Source organism: Pristiophorus japonicus, unplaced genomic scaffold (assembly GCF_044704955.1).
Source record: "Pristiophorus japonicus isolate sPriJap1 unplaced genomic scaffold, sPriJap1.hap1 HAP1_SCAFFOLD_113, whole genome shotgun sequence".
NCBI lineage: Eukaryota > Metazoa > Chordata > Chondrichthyes > Pristiophoridae > Pristiophorus > Pristiophorus japonicus.
Window position 1 is genome coordinate 1,348,079 of NW_027250788.1, and position 18,589 is coordinate 1,366,667.

Here is an 18,589-nt window from a genome sequence, read left to right on the forward strand (position 1 = left end):
TACACCGAGCACAGGCTCAGGAAAACCCCGGGGGAGAGGTTATCCCGGTCACTGGACCTTCCAGCAGCCGTGAACAAGTGCCCGGTCTGAAACTTTCCAGAGCAACAACTTGTAACTGGAGCATCTAACAGTAAGGACGTCCGAGCGGTCTGAGGCACAGCTTTCATTATTTGATGAAATTATCAACTCTCCCTCAGTTCGCATTTTTATCATTGTGCAAAAGAAGATCATGGGTTCATTAATGATATTTACCCACGAAAGCAACATAAAAGTTCAATGGAAAGTAATCGCCCAACGTGGGGCTCGAACCCACGACCCTGAGATTAAGAGTCTCATGCTCTACCGACTGAGCTAGCCGGGCTCCTCAACATTTACTCTGTCAATCCCCTTCAGAATATTGTCTGTTTCAATGAGATCACCTCTCATTCTTCTAAACTCCAGAGAGTATCGGCATATTCTGCACAATCTCTCACCATAGGACAGACCTCTCATCCCAGGAATCAATCTGGTGAACCTCCGTTGTACCACCTCCCAGGCAAGTGTATCCTTCCTCAGATAAGGAGACCAAAACTGTGCGCAGTACTCCAGGCGTGGTCTCACCAGGGCCCTGTACAATTGGAGCAAGACTTCCTTACTCTTGTACTATGGGCGATATATTAGGTACTATGGGCCGAATATCCTGTTTTTCTGCTGATTCTCCGGTTGTATAAAAAGTTATTAAAATTCAACAGTCGCTCGGCAAACATATTTGTATTTCCATCAGTGTGCAACACATGTGGGTGGATTAATGATGATTGAAACAATTATTCAGTATCTCTCAGACTTGAATTATTTTTGTCAACTTGCTCTGTAAAAATGCTCTCCCTGACCAGGAATCAAACCCAGACCACGGCAGTGAGAGCACCAAATCCTAACCACTAGACTACCAGGGAACACTGCTTTCAGCCTTTGCGATAGCTTTAAATATAGTCAGCTTAAAATCACAGCTGAGAATTGGGCGGTGACACGGCGTGTAACTGGATTTGCTGGGAGCAGCGTGGAGGCCCCGACCTGCGTGAGAACACCAGCGGCAGGTCGGGGCCATAAAAGGAGCGGTGAGCGGCGGCATGGGAGCAGCGTGGTGGTGCACCACGGCAAGGTACAGCGCGAGCTGGTGCAGGAGGGTGCCGACAGCGAAGAGTGATGTCATCAAAGTCCAGGTCGGTGATTGGAGCGTGGGCAGGTACAGCAAGAGCAGTGAGAGACTGTGGAGGGATGTGATCGGGGCCCAGGGGCGGCGTGAGTTCAGGGCCAGGGGCCCAGGGGCGGCGTGAGTTCAGGGCCAGGGGCCCAGGGGCGGCGTGAGTTCAGGGCCAGGGGCCCAGGGGCAGCACGGGCCAGCCCACACTGCGATATGTGGGGGCACTGGGTCCGTGCAGCAGAGCTGGTCTCCAGTCATCTTGGATAACCCTTGCCACTGGACCTAGACCTCGCTCTGTCAAGCCCGTGTGATGGCTGGGGTGCAACGGCCACCACACGTTAAAAAAATCCACACACAGGCATCTTCCACCCTTCAACATGCAGTTCGGGACCTGGAATATTATGTCCACCATTGAAACACCTGTGAACTCATCCTTTTTTGGCGAGGAAGCAAGTCATCCTCGCTTCGAGGGACTGCCGATGATGATGATGAACTGGATTTGCTGCAGTCCGCGGGCAGCAGGTGATGAAAGCGGGCGTGAGAGGGTGAGTGACAGGTGGGCACTGCTTCTGATGCTGTCTGACCCACGGTGGGAGTGGCCGGGCATTTTAAAGCCCTTTCATTGCACCAATGCAGGGTAAATGAAACTATGTTTCAGGAACCTTCATGTACACAAACATGAGCACTCTGCACTGTAGACCTCGTGGTGCAACGGTAGTGTGTCTGACTCCAGATCAGAAGGCTGCGTGTTTATATCACGTCGGGGTCACTGTACTTTTCCATATTGTTCTTCCGGAATTGAGATTTCCTTTGCTGTATCATAATTTACTTTCCCACCCATCTTTGTGCCATCAGCAAACTTGGCTCCATTACACTGGGTCCCTGTATCCCTGGGATAGGGGAGGGAAGACACACCGGAGAAGTGTGAGCATGTAGACCGGAGAAGTTGCAGCTGCTGGAGCTGTGCGTTTTATCGGGGAGGGACGGGGGGAGAGCCCGCCAAGCGACCGGAGAAGCTGAGAAGCTGCTGTGCTTTTCATCGGGTTTGACACTGTTTACAAATGGCAGAGTGCCAAGTTTTCTCTCCCTACTGCCCATGCGCGAAGGTGCCGGCAGTATTTCCGGTGCAGGCATTTGGCTCCGCCCCCCACTTCACCATCGACACCACGCCAGGACTCCGGGGACTGTACACAGCGGCCAGGAGGGGGCGAGTTTTTCCCCGCGCCATTTCCAGCGCGCAATGTCGGTGCGCTTGAGGTCAGTGCGCCGACAAAACTGCTTGGGGAAAATCTAGCCCTTGAAGAGTAAGGAGTACACTTAAGGAAATACAAATATGTTTGCCGAGCAACTGTCAAATTTTAATAACTTTTTTTACAACCATCGAATCAGCAAAAAAACAGGGCACTCACCCCATAGTACCTAATATATAGCCCACAGTACAAGAGTAAGGAAGTCTTGCTACAATTGTACAGAGCCCTGGTGAGACCACACCTGGAGTACATCGCACAGTTTCGGTTTCCTCATTTAAGGAAGGAAATATTTGCCTGGGAGGTGGTACAACAGAGATTCACCAGATTGATTCCTGGGATGAGAGGACTGTCTTAAGTTGAGAGATTGTGTAGAATGGGCCGATACTCTCCGGAGTTTAGAAGAATGAGAGGTGATCTCATTGAAACACACAATATTCGAAAGGGGATTGACAGGGTAGATGCTGAGAGGTTGTTTCCCCCGGGCTGGAGTGTCTCGAACCAGGGGCCACAGTCTCAGGTTAAGGGGTCGGCCATTTAAGACAGAGATGAGGAGGAATTTCTTCACGCAGAGGGTTATGATTCTGTGTAATTCTCGGCCCCACAGGCCTGTGGATGCTGAGTCTCTGAATATATTCAAGGCTGCGTTCGATAGATTTTTGGAGTCTCGGGGAATCAATGGATCGGGAGATCGAGCGGAAAGTGGAGTTGAGATCAACGATCAGTCATGATCTTATTGAATGGTGGAGCAGACTTGAGGGGCCGTATGGCCTACGACTGCTCTGATTTCTTATGTTGTTACCTGTGCTGGTTCTGTGAAAGAAATTTCCAATTAGACCCATTCCCCAGCACCCTGCAAATGTTTCTTTTTTAACTATATTTCCCTTTGGAAAGTTAATATTAAATCTGCCTCCAAAACCCTGCCTGGCAGAAAAATATTCACATTAATTTTATACAGTCCCATTTTAAACAGGCTTTGTCAGTCATGAATTATTATCCCTTCCCATTTTACACGCAGCATTTTAGGACATTGCTTTAAAATGCTTGGTGCCTGTGACACCAGCCATTGTTAGATTTAGTCACACACCATCCGACTTCGAAATATATCGGTCGTTCCTTCATCGTCACTGGGTTAAAAGCCTAGAACTCCCTCCTTAACAGCTCTGTGGGAGCATCTTCACCACATGGACTACAGCGGTTCAAGATGGTGCTCACCACTATTGTGTTCCTCACACAGATGAGGCTGCACACAGGGAGATTAAAGTAACAGTGACCTCAGTCTTTAATAAGACATTCCAGTGTGAGGAACAGGCCTCAGGGGCCGGCTTATATATCGTGCTCCCAAGGGATGTTGGGATCCCTTGGGACTTCAGAGGATGAGCTCCCTGGTGGCGGAACATGGGAGTGCATGCTTTACAGATACACACCATCACTCCCCGCAAAGTCAAAGTGAAAACTATTTACAAGGGGAGGCGGTCGGGAGCCTTTCTTTCCCTGGTGGACCGCCTCGGTACAAATGTCTGTTCTGGTGTGTTGGCTGTGCCCTCGCTGGGCTGGCGCGTTGTTAGCCATGCAGGGCTGCTGGGTGATCCTGGCCTTGCTGGGCTGTTGGGCGTGATGGGTTCGATTTCCTGGTCCGGCGTGATGTCGTTGATCCTTTGGGTGTGTGTTGTGGGCTCGAAAAAGATGCTGTCTGCTGTGGGTTGTTCAGGGCAGTCTGTGAACCGCAGCCTCGTTTGGTCCAGCTGCTTTCTGCAAATTTGTCCATTGTCCAGTTTGACGACAAACACCCTATTCCCTTCTTTCGCTCTCACCGTGCCTGCGATCCACTTGGGACCATGTCCATAGTTTAGCAAATACAGGGTCATTCAGATGGTTTGTACTGCCCACTCTGCCTGCGCATTGGAGGCTGGTTTAAACGGGGCCGAGGTGATATGTTTGATCCCGATGCGGGTCATGAATTATTTAAATTTGACACGGGTGAAACATGGACCGTTGTCAATGACCAGTAGGTCAGGCAGTCCGTGGGTGGCAAACATGGCCCTCAGGCTTTCAATGGTGGCGGTGGTGGTGCTTCCCAACATTGTTTCACATTTAAGCCATTTTGAAAAAGCATCCACCACCACCAGAAACATTTTACCGAGAAACGGGCCCGCATAGTCCACATGGATTCTCGACCATGGTCTCGAGGGCCAGGACCACAAACTTAGTGGTGCCTCTCTGGGCGCGTTGTTCAACTGAGCACATATGCTGCATTGCCATACACAGGACTCTAAGCCAGAGTCGATACCGGGCCACCACACGAGGAATCTGACTATCGCTTTGATCATTACTATACCCGGGTGTGTGCTGTGGAGATCCAAGATGAATGTCTCCCTGCCCTTTTTTGGTAGCACTCCGCGGTTACCCAACAACAGGCAATCTGCCTGAATGGACAGCTCGTCCTTTCGCCGCTGGAACGGCTTGATTAGCTCTTGCATTTCAACGGGGATGCTAGCCCAGCTCCCATGCGGTACACAGTTTTTTATTAGGGACAGCAGAGAATCTTGGCTTTCCAAGTCCTAATCTGGCGGGCTGTGACAGGTGATTCATAATTTCTAAACACTTCCATGACCATCAACACGTCTGCGGGCTACGCCACCATCAACAAGTTTGCAGGCTGCACCATTTCCACCCCTGTGATGGGCAATAGTAGCCGACTGACAGCATTCGCACAGTTCTTGGTGCCTGGCCTGTGGCGGATGGTATAGTTATAGGCTGATAGCGCGCGTGCCCACCTTTGTATGCGGACTGAGGCATTAGTATTTATCCCCTTGTTTTCAGTGAACAGGGATGTGAGGGGCTTCTGATCGGTTTCCAGCTCAAATTTGAGGCCAAACAGATACGGATGCATTTTCTTTTCCACCAACACACACACTAATGCCTCTTTTCAATCATTCTGTAGGCCCTCTCGGCCTTCGACAAGCTCCTGGAATAATAGGCGACAGGTTGCAACTTTCCCGCAACGTTAGCTTGTTGTAATACACACCAGAATCCGTACAACGACGCGTCACTTGCTAGCACAAGTCTTTTACACCGGTTATACAATACAAGCAGCTTGTTGGAGCATAAAATGTTTCTGGCTTTCTCAAAAGCAATTACTTGTCTTTCTCCCCATACCCAGTTTTCACCATTCCGCAATAACACATGTAGGAGCTCTAAAAGTGTGCTTAACCCTGGTAGGAAGTGACCAAAATAGTTGAGGAGGCCCAGAAACGGCCGCAGCTCCATGACGTTCTGTGGCCTGGACCCGTTCCTGATAGCCTCTGCTTTCTCCCCAAATACTCCACTTCTGTTGCCATGAAGACACATTTCAACCTCTTCAGCCACAGCCCTTTGCGATCCAGTCGCTGGAGGACCTCCTCCAGGTTTTGTAGGTGCTCAGCGGTGTCCCGACCCATGACCAATATGTCGTCCTGAAAGACCACTGTGCGTGGTATGGACTTGAGTAGGCTCTCCATGTTATCTGGAAGATCGCTGCAGCCGACCGAATTCCAAATGGGCATCTGTTGTAGATCAACAGTACCTTGTGCATGTTGATGCAGGTGAGGCCCTTCGAAGACTCCTCCAGCTCCTGCTTCATGTAAACCGAAGTCAGGTCGAGCTTGGTGAATGTCTTGCCTCCTGCCAGCGTCGCAATTAGGTCATCTGCCTTAGGTAGCGGGTATTGGTCCTGCAGCGAGAAACGATTAATAGTTACTTTATAATCGCTGCAAATCCTGACTGTGCCATCACTTTTGAGTACTGGAACAATCGGGCTGGCCCACTCGTTGAATTCCACTGGGGAGATGATGCCCTCGATTTGCAGCCTGTCCAGCTCGATTTCCACTCTCTTCCTCATCATGTGAGGTACTGCTCGCGCCTTGTGGTGAATGGGTCGTGCCTCTGGGACCAAGTGGATCCGCAACTTCTCCCCGGAAAAGTTTCCAAATCCTGGCTCAAAAAGGGAAGGAAACTTTTTTAGAACCTGGATACATGAGGCCTCATCGACATTTGATAGCGCTCGGATGTCATCCCAGTTCCAGCGGATTTTGCCCAGCCAGCTTCTTCCAAGCACTGTGGGATCATCGCCCGGGACAATCCAGAGTGGCAGTACATGCACCATGCCCTCGTAGGTGACCTTGACCATGGCGCTGCCCAGGACAGTGATAAGCTCTTTGGTGTATGTTCTCAGTTTCGTGTGGATGGGTCTCAGGGCTGAACTGAATGCCTTGTTGCATCACAATCTCTCAAACATCTTTTTACTCATGATGGATTGGCTGGCGCCAGTGTCCAGTTCCATGGCTACGGCTAAGCCATTCAATTTTACGTGCAGCATAATAGGTGGACATTTCGTCGAAAATGTGTGCACCCCGTGTACTTCAGCATCTGCCTCCTCTCTCGAAGGCTCTATTTTGCTTTGATCCACCATGGACGGATCTTCCTCCGCCACGTGGTGTTTAGCAGGTTTTGCAGAGCTTGACAACTGCTAAACTACGGAAACTGCTGCCTCGTGCAGTGCCCAGAGAGAAGTGTTCAGCGACAAGCTGAAATGCTGAATTCCTTTTTCTGAAAAAATTCCTTTCACAAACATTTCTCTGACCGAAAAGGCACAAAACAAAATTGTTCCTTTCAAATGTGCCAATTATTTTCGTTAAACTTTTATTTTGCTTTCATGGGATAACATAATTTTCTTTTGCACCATGAAAGAAATACTAACTGACGGAAAGTCACTCCATCGATAATTTGTTCTGTGCTCTGCATGTTTGTACTGTCGCCAAGTTTGCTGATGATACAAAGATAGGTGGGAAAGCAAGTTGTGAGGAGGACGCAAACAATCTGCAAAGCGATATTGATAGGCTCAGTGGGTGGGCAGAAATTTGTCAGATGGAGTATAATGTGGGAAATATGAGGTTATCCACTGTGGTAGCAATAATAAAAAAACAAATAATTATTTAAATGGGGAGAGATTAAGAAATGCTGCGGTGCAGAGGGACCTGGGGGTCCTTGAACATGAAACACAAAAGGTTAGTGTGCAGAAACATCCTCTCTGCATCCACCTTGTCAAGCCCCCTCATAATCTTACACGTTTCCAAAAGATCACCTCTCAATCTTCTGAATTCCAATGAGTAGAGGCACAACCTACTCAACCTTTTCTCATAAGTTAGCCCCCTCATCTCTGGAATCAACCTGGTGAACCTTCTCTGAACTGCCTCCAAAGCATCTATATCCTTTCTTCAATATGGAAACCAAAACTGCATGCAGTGTTCCAGGTCTGGCCTCACCAATACCCTGTATAACTGCAGCAAGACTTCTTTGTTTTATACGCCATCCCCTTTGCATTAAAGGCCAAGATTCCATTGACCTTCCTGTTCACTTGCTGTACCTGCATACTAACCTTTTGTGTTTCATGCACAAGTATGCGCAGCTCCCGCTGTACTGCAGCACTGTGCAATTTTTCTCCAATTAAATAATAACTTGTTTTTTAATTTTTTCTGCCAAAGTGCATAACCTTGCACTTTCCAACATTATACACCATCTGCCGAATTTTTCCCCACTCACTTAGCCTGGCTATGTCATTTTTCAGATTTTTTGTGTCCTCCTCACATATTGCTTTTCCTCCCATCTTTGTATCATCAGCAAACTTGGCTACGTTACACTCGATCACTTCATCCAAGTCGTTAATATAGATTGTAAATAGTTGGGGTCCCAGCACTGATCCCTGCAGCACCCCACTAGTTACTGATTGCCAACCAGAGAATGAACCATTTATTCCGACGCTCTGTTTTCTGTTAGTTAGCCAATTCTCTATCCATGCTAATATATTATCCCCAACCCCGGGAACTTTTATCTTGTGCAGTAATCGTTTATGTGGCACCTTGTCAAAATGCCTTCTGGAAGTCCAAACACACCACATCCACTGGTTCCCCTTTATCCACCCTGTTCATTACATCCTCTAAGAATTCCAGCAAATTTTTCAATCATGACTTCCCTTCCATAAATCCATGCAGACTCTGCCTGACTGAATTATTTTTTTCCAAAAGCCGGAGGAGCAGTGACCGGAGAAGGTGTGAGCAGCGGCCTATAATGACCCAGCGAGAGTCCGGGGATTGGCGGCAGTCGGAGGAGCAGCGGCTGGAGGAGCAGCGAGCAGCGAGCTGCAGCTGGTGCAGGGTCAAAAGTAAGAAAGAAGTCACAAGTAATCAAAGGGTGACGTCACAGCCAAGAGGGTAAGTGATTGGCTGGTTGAGTGGTGAGCAGTTTTCTGTTTCTTTGATTTCTTCTTGTTCTTAGCAGCAAGGAAACTTTGGAATTGTTGCCAAATTAAGTAAATCTAATGGTTAAGTCATAGCAGGAGAGCTCGTACACAAGTCATGCTCCTCCTGTGCTATGTGGGAAGTCAGGGACGCTTCCAGTGTCCCTGATGACTACATGTGCAGCAAGTGTATCCATCTGCAGCTCCTGGCAGGCCATATTGCGAAACTGGAGCTGCACATGGATTCACTCTGGAGCATCCGCAATGCTGAGGATGTCGTGAATAGCACGGTTAGTGAGTTGATCAAATCGTAGGTAAAGGTTACTCAGGCAGAGAGGGAATGGGTAAACATCAGGAAGAGCAGTGGAAGGAAGACAGTGCAGGAGTCCCCTGCGGTCATCCCCCTGCAAAACAGATACACCACCTTGGGTACTGTTGGAGGAGATGACTCATCAGGGGAAGGCAGCAGCGGCCAAGTCCATGGCACCTGGGGTGGCTCTGCTGCAAAGGAGGGCAGGAGAAATAGTGGGAGAGCTATAGTGATAGGGGATTCTATTGTAAGGGGAATAGATAGATGTTTCTGCGGCTGCAATCGAGACTCCAGAATGGTATGTTGCCTCCCTGGTGCAAAGGTCAAGAATGTCTCGGAGCGGCTGCAGCGCATTCTGGAGGGGGAGGGTGAATAGCCAGCTGTCGTGGTGTATATAGGTACCAACGATATAGGGAAGAACGGGATGAGGTCCTGCAACTGAGTTTAGGGAGCTAGGAATTAAATTAAAAGGTAGTAATCTCAGAATTGCTACCAGTGCCACGAGCTAGTCAGAATAGGAAATGCAGGATAGCTCAGATGAATATATGGTTTGATGAGTAGTGCAGGAGGGTGGGATTCAAATTCCTGGGACATTGGAACCGGTTCTGGGGGATGTGGGACCAGTACAATTCAGACGGTCTGCACCTGGTCAGGACCGGAACCAACGTCTAGGGGAATGTTTGCTAGTGCTGTTGGGGATGGGGTTAAACTAATATGGCAGGGGAATGGGAACCTATGCAGGGAGATAGAAAGAAGTAAAATGGGGGCAGAAGCAAAAGATATAAAGAAGAAAAGTAAAAGTGGAGGGCAGAGAAACACAAGGCAAAAATTAAAAAGGGCCACATTACAGCAAAATTCTAAAGGGACAAAGTGTATTAAAAAGACAAGCCTGAATTCTATGTGCCTCAATGCGAGGTTTATTCGTAATAAGGTGGATGAATTCACTCAGAGGCAGCAATTCATGAATATGTTATTACTGGGATTCCAGAGACATGGCTCCAGGGTGACCAAGGCTGGGAACTCAACATCCTGAGGTATTCAACATTCAAGAAGGATAGACAGAAAGGAAAATGAGGTCGGGGAACGATGCTGGTTAAAGAGGAAATTAACGCAATATTAAGGAAGGACATTAGCTTGGATGGTGTGGACTCTGTATGGATAGAGCTGCAGAATACCAAAGGGCAGAAAACACGAGTGGGAGTTGTGCACAGACCACCAAACAGTAGTAGTGAGTTTGGGGACAGTATCAAACAAGAAATTATGGATGCGTGCAATAAAGATACAGCAGTTATCATGGGCGACTTTAATCTACATATAGATTGGGCTCACCAAACTGGTAGAAATACGGTGGAGGAGGATTTCCTGGAGTGTATTAGGGATGGTTTTCTAGACCAATATGTCGAGGAACCAACTTGAGGGCTGGCTATCCTAGACTCAGTGATGTGTAATGAAAAAGGACTAATTAGCATTCTTGCTGTGCGAGGCCCCTTGGAGAAGAGTGACCATAATATGGTAGAATTCTTTATTAAGATGGAGATTGAAACATTTAATTCAGAGACTAGGGACATGAACTTAAGGAAAGGTAACTTCGATTGCATGAGATGTGAATTGGCTAGAATAGACTGGCAAATGAGACTTAAAAGGTTGACGCTGGATAGGCAATGGCAAACATTTAAAGATCACATGGATGAACTTCAACAATTGTACATCCCTGTCTGGAGAAAAAATAAAACGAGGAAGGTGGCTCAACCGTGGCTAATAAGGGAAATTAGGGATAGTGTTAAATGCAAGGAAGAGGCCTATAAATTTGCCAGAAAAAGCAGCAAACCTGAGGACTGGAAGAAATTTAGAATTCAGTAGAGGAGGACAAAGGGTTTAATAAGGAGTGGGAAAATAGCGTATGAGAGGAAGCTTGCTGGGAACATAAAAACTGATTGCGAAAGCTTCTATAGATATGTGAAGAGAAAAAGATTAGTAAAGACAAACGTCGGTCACTTGCAGTCAGAATCAGGTGAATTTATAATGGAGAACAAAGAAATGGCGGACCAGTTAAACAGATACTTTGGTTCTGTCTTCACGAAGGAAGACACAAATAACCTTCCTAATGTACTCAGGGACCGAGGGTCCAGCGAGAAGGAGGAACTGAAGGAAATCTAAATTAGTCAGGAAATTGTGTTCGGGAAATTGTTGGGATTGAAGGCTGATAAATCCCAGGGCCAGATAGTCTACATCCCAGAATAGTTAAGGAAGTAACCCTCGAAATAGTGGATGCATTGGTGATCATTTTCTAACAGTCTATCGACTTTGGATCAGTTCCTATGGACTGGAGGGTGGCTAATATAACACCACTTTTTTAACAAGAAGGAAGAGAGAAAACGGGTAATTATCAACCGGTTAGACTGACATCAGTAGTGGGGAAAATGCTGGAATCAATTATTATGGATAAAATAGCACAGCATTTGGAAAGCAGTGACAAGATCGGTCCAAGTGAGCATGGATTTAGGAAAGGGAAATCATGCTTGACAAATCTTCTAGAATTTTTTGAGGATGGAACTCGGAGAGTGGACAAGGGAAAACCAGTGGATGTAATGTATTTGAACTTTCAAAAGGCTTTTGACAAGGTCCCACAAAAGAGATTAGTGTGCAAAATTAAAGCACATGGTATTGGGGGTAATGTATTGACATGGATAGAGAACTGGTTGGCAGACAGGTAGCAGGGAGTCGGGATAAATGGGTCCTTCTCAGAATGACAGGAAGTGACTAGTGGGGTGCTGCAGGGCTCAGTGCTGGGACCTCAGCTATTTACAATATACATCAATGATTTCGATGAAGCAATTGAGTGTTATATCTCTAAGTTTGCAGATGACTAAGCTGCGTGACGGTGTGAGCTGTGAGGAGGAAGCTAAGAGGCTGAAGAGTGACTTGGAAAGGTTAGGTGAGTGGGCAAATACATGGCAGATGCACTATAATGTGGATAAATGTGATGTTATCCACTTTGGTGGCAAAAACGTGAAGGCAGATTATTATCTGAATGGCGGCAGATTAGGAAAAGGGGAGGTGCAACGAGACCTGGGTGTCATGGTACATCAGTCATTGAAAGTTGGCATGCAGGTACAGCAGGCGGTGAAGAAGGCAAATGGCATGTTGGCCTTCATAGCTGGGGGATTTGAATATTGGAGCAGGAAGGTCTTACTGCAGTTGTACAGGGCCTTGGTGAGGCCTCACCTGGAATATTGTGTTCAGTTTTGGTCTCCTAATCTGAGGAAGGATGTTCTTGCTACTGAGAGAGTGCAGCGAAGGTTCACTAGACTGATTCCCTGGATGGCAGGACGGACATATGAGGAGAGATTTGATTGACTGGGCCTGTATTCACCGGAGTTTAGAAGAATGAGAGGGGATCTCAAAGAAACATATAAAATTCTGACGGGACTGGACAGGTCAGAGGCAGGAAGAATGTGCCCGATGTTGGGGAAGTCCAGAACCAGGGGTCAGAGTCTCAGAGATAAGGGGTAAGCCATTTAGGACCGAGATCAGGAGAAACTTCTTCACTCAGAGAGTTGTTAACCTGTGAAATTCTCTGCCGCAGAGAGTTGTTGATGCCAATTCATTTGATATATTCCAGAGGGAATTAGCTGTGGCCTTTATGGCTAAAGGGTTCAAGGGGTATGAAGAAAAAGTAGGAAAGGGGTACTGAGGTGAATGATCAGCCATGATCTTATTGGAATGTAGAAACATAGAAAATAGGTGCAGGAGTAGGCCATTCGGCCCATCGAGCCTGCACCACCATTGAATGAGTTTATGGTTCAACATGCAACTTCAGTACCCCATTCCTGCTTTCTCGCCATATCCCTTGATCCCCCTAGTAGTAAGGGCTACGTCGAACTCTTTTTTGAATATATTTAGTGAATTGGCCTCAACAACTTCCTGTGGTAGAGAATTCCATAGGTTCACCACTCTCTGGGTGAAGAAGTTTCTCCTCATCACGGTCCTAAATGGCTTACCCCTTATCCTTTGACTGTGACCCCTGGTTCTGGAGTTCCCCAACATTGGGAACATTCTTCCTGCATCTAACTTGCCTAAACCCGCCAGAATTTTAAACATTTCTATGAGATCCCCTCTCATTTGTCTGAACTCCAGTGAATCCAGTCTTTCTTGATATGTCAGTTCCACCATCCCGGGAATCAGTCTGGTGAATCTTCGCTGCACTCCCTCAATAGCAAGAACGTCCTTCCTCAAGTTAGGAGACCAAAACTGTACACAATACTCCAGGTGTGGCCTCACCAAGGCCCTCTACAACTGTTTTTTCACCTCCCTGCCTCGATACTCAAATCCCCTCGCTATAATGGCCAACATGCCATTTGCTTTCTTAACCGCCTGCTGTACCTGCATGCCAACCTTCAATGACTGATGTACCATGACACCCAGGTCTCGTTGCACCTCCCCTTTTCCTAATCTGTCACCATTCAGATAATAGTCTGTCTCTCTGTTTTTCAACCGAAGTGGATAACCTCACCTTTATCCACATTATACTTCATCTGCCATGCATTTGCCCACTCACCTAACCTATCCAAGTCACTCTGCAGCCTCATAGCTTCCTCTTCGCAGCTCACACTGCCACCCAACTTCGTGTCATCTGCAAATTTGGAGACACTACATTTAGTCCCCTCGTCTAAATCATTAATGTACAATGTAAACAGCTAGGGCCCTTGCGGTACACCACTAGTCACTGCCTGCCATTCTGAAAAGTACCCATTTACTCCTACTCTTTGCTCCCTGTCTGCCAACCAGTTTTCAATCCACGTCAGCACACTACCCCCAATCCCATGTGCATTAACTTTGCACACTAATCTGTTATGTGGGACCTTGTCGAAAGCCTTCTGAAAGTCCAAATACACCACATCAACTGGTTCTCCCTTGTCCACTCTATTGGAAACATCCTCAACAAATTCCAGAAGATTTGTCAAGCATGATTTCCCTTTCACAAATCCATGCTGACTTGGACCTATCATGTCATCTCTTTCCAAATGCGCTGCTATGACATCCTTAATAATTGATTCCATCAATTTCACCACTTCTGATGTCAGGCTGACCGGTCTATAATTCCCTGCTTTCTCTCTCCCTCATTTTTTAAAAAGTGGGGTTACATTGGCTATCCTCCACTCCATAGGAACTGATCCAGAATCTATGGAGTGTTGGAAAATGACTGTCAATGCATCCGCTATTTCCAAGGCCACCTCCTTAAGTACTCTGGGATGCAGACCATCAGTCCTGGGGATATATCGGCCTTCAATCCCATCAGTTCCCCCAACACAATTTCCCGACTAATAAGGATTTCCTCTGACCCCTTTTATATCCGGAAGATTGTTTGTGTCTTCCTTAGTGATTACCGAACCAAAGTACTTGTTCAATTGGTCTGCCATTTCTTTGTTCCCAGTTATGACTTCCCCTGATTCTGACTGCAGGGGACCTACATTTGTCTTTACTAACCTTTTTTTCTTAACGTATCTATAGAAGCTTTTGCAGTCCATTTTAATGTTCCCTGCAACCTTCCTCTCGTACTCTATTTTCCCGAATCAAACACTTTGTCCTCCTTTGCTACGTTCCAAATGTCTCCCAGTCCCCGGGTTCGCTGCTATTTCTGGCCAATTTGAATGCCACTTCCTTGACTTTAATACTATCCCTGATTTCCGTTGATAGCCAGGGTTGAGCAACCTTCCCTTTTTTATTTTTACACCAGACAGGGATGTACAATTAAGGGGATGTACAACCCCTTAAGTATCATTCGCCAATCTATCCTCGCCAATTCACGCCTCATACCTTCAAAGTTACCCTTCTTTAAGTTCTGGACCATGGTCTCTGAATTAACTGTTTCATTCTCCGTGGTGGTGCGGCTCGAAGGGCCGAATGGCCTTCGCCTGCACCTATTTATTTCTGCACGCAAAGGGTTGTGGGGGTCTGGAACTCACTGCCTGAAAGGGTGGCAGAGGCAGAAACACTCACCACATTTAACAAGTGCTTGAATGTGACCTGAAGTGCTGTAACCCGCAGGATTATGGACCTAGAGCTGGAAAGTGGGATTCGGCTGGATAGCCCCTTGTTGGCCGGCGTGGACATGATGGGCCGAATTGGCCTCCTTCCGTGCTGTAAACTTCTGTGATTCTCTGAACTCCTTCACAAAGAGTTGAGGTGCGTGTGGGGTGATTTTGGCACATCTTTCCTCACGTGACAACATTTCAAAGGTAACTCAACGGCTGTGAAGCGCTTTGGGGCGTTATGAGTTCCTGACAGACGCTGCAGAAATGCAAGTCCTTCTTTGCAAAAGTTCGATGCAAATTCAAAATTCACGGCAAAAAAAGGGCTCGCCCGGGATTGCTCGCAAATTTCAAGTAACAACCCCAAAGTGAGAATCATACAACTGGACCAACGAGCCAACTGCTTCGCAAATATGGAGATTAAGGCCTTACGAAGTGTTATCTGTTAATAAACCTCCAGTCAAATCTTCTCAGATTATTAAAAGCATTGCCAAAGGAAAAGCATGAGTTTTACCCTCTATCTCAAGGGATATCTTGGTGACTGCAATCAAGAGTTGCCACAACAAAGTAGCACAAATAGAACTTTGATGGGAAGAATGTATTCGCACTACCGTTGTGGTGTCTTTAGACTGTAGAGGCTGCACGGAGATAAAGTGTAACCATTATTGAAGCATTTTTAGTGTATGTTGTTATTCTTGATCGGAGGAGCACATGAGACTGAATCAGTGACTTTGCCTTTTCGACATGTTTTCTGAAGTGCCGCACGGTCCCACTCCTGCAGTCAATGAGCTGTTGGGACGTTAATGTATCCATCATCATCATCATCATAGGCGGTCCCTCGAAACGAGGATGACTTGCTTCCACGCCAAAAAAGGATGAGTTCACAGGTGTTTCAATGAAGGGCCCGAACGACATCCCGAAGGCTGGAAGATGCCTGTGCGTGGATTTTCTTTAGTTGTGATGGCCGGTGCACCCCAGCCATCAAACGGGCTTGACAGAGCGAGATCTTGGTCCAGTGGCAAGGGTTAAGCAGGTCGACTGGAGACCAGCTCTGCTGCACGGACCTAGTGCACACACATATCGCAGTGTGGGCTGGGCCCGTGCTAACCCTGGGCCCCTGGCCCTGAACTCATGCCTCTCCTGGGCCCTGATCATATCCCACCACAGTCTCTCGCCGTTCCTTCGCCCCGATCTCGCCGCTCCTGCTGTACCTGCCCACGCTCCAATCACCGACCTTGACCTTGATGACGTCAGTCTTCGCTGCCGCCGCTCTCCTGCACCGGCTCGCGCTGCTCCCTGGTGTCGTCTCCCGGTAGCTCCAAGCTGCTCCCAGGGCCGCTCGCCGTTCCTTTTATGGCCCAGACCTGCCGCTGGTGTTCTTCCGTTCGTGTATCCAGGCTGTGGGTGGCCACCCCGAGCACAGCAGAGGGTTTTCTGCATTAGTTCTGGGTGGGGACAGTATTTTTCCCCTTCTCTCTTCCTCTTGTCTTTATCCCTGTGCTTTTATTGCTCTATTTATTCCCCCTGTCTCAGTTTCTAGTGTTTAAAAGGGAACAAAAGATGAAATGGGTATCACTGTGGAACAATTTCTCTCACTCAAAGTTAGACGCACTACCGTTGCACCATGAGGGCGAGGTAGCTAGCCGTTGATATTCAGGTTCAAATAAGAATATATATAAATATATCTACATGTATCATAACTGTTCCCTGGTGGTCGAGGGGTTAAGATCCGGCGCACTAACCTGGTTTCAATTGTCGTTGAATTCATTGCATAAAAATAATTGAGTTCTGTGAGATGATTAATAATTGCTTTAATCACCATGAATACCAATACTTTCTGTGATAGACCGAGCTTACAGACGATCTGGCTTCTCCTGCCCTTTGCCGGGCACGTGTTCCGGGTTTAATTTTGTAAACTGGGTGAGTTCGCTGATCGCGGGGAGACGGTAGGAGCCTCTGTGGTCCCCCTGTAAGGATGTGGAAGTGAACACAGTGGCTGCGTGATCCGTGACATTTCTCTAAAGGGCAGTGGAGGAGAAGGATTGAGAACTTTCAGTGTGGGACAGAAGTTGTTTCAGGTGAGCCAACACATTCCTGATCAGCACAGAGGGAGCTCACTGGTCAGCTCCCCTCTGTTGTGCCAGCTGTGCCAGAGGTTCCTGTCGTGTCGTGGTTATCACGTGTGCTTATCACATTTGCATTACACATTAAAGGTATGAGGTTCGATCCCGGGAAGGAGCATTATGTTTTAACTTGCTATAGACGAACAATCAGAGGCGAGTTTCGTCTCCTGGAAAATGCTGCCTGACCTGCTGAGATTTCCAGCATTTGCTGTTTTTATTTGCTATTTATTCTCCTGGCAAAAGGGATCCCTTATTCCTTAAGTGTTCTTTATTTCACTTCAATAAACAGATAACTTTCAGTAGAGAAAACGGAACCACCGGGGACCTTTCACGTGTGAGGCCAACGTGATATCCGCTACACTGCAGCCCATCAAAGGGCGAGAAACCACTGAATATAAAGGATGAGCTCACAAATATCAGGGGCAGTGCAGTCTGGTCAACGTAAAACCCTCCTTTCTTATTCAGCAGAGGCATGAACGCGAGTCAGACGCCACAAAGTTTAATTACACACACAAATACAAGTAACACTTCCAAATCTTTTCACTGTAAAATTCTTAAACTTTATTTGAAATCCTACTGCGTTGAATCTGAAAATGAGCACCGTGGGCTTTTATCTTCACTGCTGATTCTATTTTCTGTGCATGGTCGGAATAACCGGTGCTATTAAATTTGACAGAAGTTGCCCCAGATTCCTGATGTCATCGGCAATGAAGATTTTGAACCAGATCATAGAATACACTGTGTAAAATGGATCAACATGCAGAATAAAAAAAGAACATAAGAAATAGGAGCAGGAGTCGGCCATCCGCCCCTCGAGCCTGCTCCGCCATTTAATACGATCATGGCTGATCCGATCATGGACTCAGGTCCACTTCCCTGCCCACTCCCCAAAGCACAAGACAAATGATTGAAGTATCGACTGTCCCTCAGTTGGCATTTCATTCATTGTGCAAAAGAAAGTGAGGGGTTAATTAATGATGCTTTCCCGTGAAAGCAACACAAAAGTTTAAGAAAAAAACATACAGTGACTGGGAGGTGAGCGCTGCTTCTGACACCAGTTGGGAATGGGCGGAGATTTTAAAGCTCCTTGTATTGTGACACCTTCATATAGACGAACATCTGAGTCTTATGATGTAGACCTCGTGGCGCAATGGTAGCGTGACTGATTTCAGTTCCGAAGATAGCGTGTTTAAATCACATCAGGGTTACTGTACTTTTAGATATTGTTCTTCCAGAATTAATATTTTCTTTGCTGTTTGGCAATAACCAGACCCTTGCTCCAGGGCCTGTCTCACTGTTTCCCCGGTGTCAGACAGAGATACACCTGCTGCCCTCATTTATTTCATGTGACAGGATACAAAAGTTAAAGATCAACCTGCAGATGGCCACATACAGCATTAAATAGTCAGGATGGCCGAGCGGT

General features: G+C 47.1%; 1 non-coding gene across 1 annotated transcript; it reads right to left on the reverse strand.

Moving 5' to 3' along the window:
* Window positions 1-288: 288 nt before the first annotated feature.
* On the reverse strand, window positions 289-361 carry trnak-cuu (transfer RNA lysine (anticodon CUU)). The gene has a single exon. It is a non-coding gene; the product is annotated as a tRNA-Lys (tRNA).
* Between the last annotated feature and the right edge of the window lie 18,228 nt (window positions 362-18,589).